This window comes from Lathyrus oleraceus, chromosome 5 (genome assembly GCF_024323335.1).
Source record: "Lathyrus oleraceus cultivar Zhongwan6 chromosome 5, CAAS_Psat_ZW6_1.0, whole genome shotgun sequence".
Lineage (NCBI taxonomy): Eukaryota > Viridiplantae > Streptophyta > Magnoliopsida > Fabales > Fabaceae > Lathyrus > Lathyrus oleraceus.
In genome coordinates this window covers 509,167,980-509,168,629 of record NC_066583.1, presented here as the reverse complement: position 1 = coordinate 509,168,629, position 650 = coordinate 509,167,980, and the positions used below count along the sequence as shown (strand labels likewise).

At 42.9% G+C, this 650-nt stretch overlaps 1 non-coding gene across 1 annotated transcript; it reads left to right on the top strand.

The window, feature by feature from the left end:
* Nucleotides 1-218: 218 nt before the first annotated feature.
* Nucleotides 219-325, top strand: LOC127090099 (small nucleolar RNA R71). Its single transcript, XR_007791632.1, has one exon. It is a non-coding gene; the product is annotated as a small nucleolar RNA R71 (small nucleolar RNA).
* The last annotated feature ends 325 nt before the right edge of the window (nt 326-650 follow it).

Sequence of the window (650 nt, the reverse complement as noted above, 5' to 3'; positions counted from 1 at the left end):
GGCTACTTATCTCGTACATGCCACTTTTCGTTTGAGGTTTCTCTACCATTGCTCGGTCGCTCCCCCACTGATAATGGTTTTGGGCCATGCTTTTGATAAGTTGATAAGCATCGGCATAAGGTTTATCCATAAGTGCACCACCTGCTGCGGCGTCTATTGTTAACCTTGTGTTGTACAAGAGACCATTATAGAAGGTATGAATCACTAACCAGTCCTATAAACCATGATGTGGACAAAGTCTCATCATGTCTTTGTATCTTTCCCATGCTTCGAAAAGAGACTCATTATCTTTCTGTTTAAATCCATTTATCTGGGCTCTCAACATAGCTGTTTTGCTCGGAGGAAAGTATCGGGCAAGGAAGACTTTCTTCAACTCATTCCATGTTGTGACTGAGTTGGAAGGAAGAGACTGAAGCCATCTTCTAGCTTTATCTCTTAACGAGAAAGGAAAAAGACGAAGTCGAATTGCCTCTGAAGTGACACCATTAGCTTTAACAGTATCAGCGTATTGGACAAATACGGATAAATGAAGGTTTGGATCCTCGGTGGGATTTCCAGAGAATTGATTCTGTTGCACTGCCTGTAGTAGCGAAGGCTTAAGTTCGAAGTTGTTTGCTTCGATTGCGGGTGGAGCAATACTCGAATGCGGC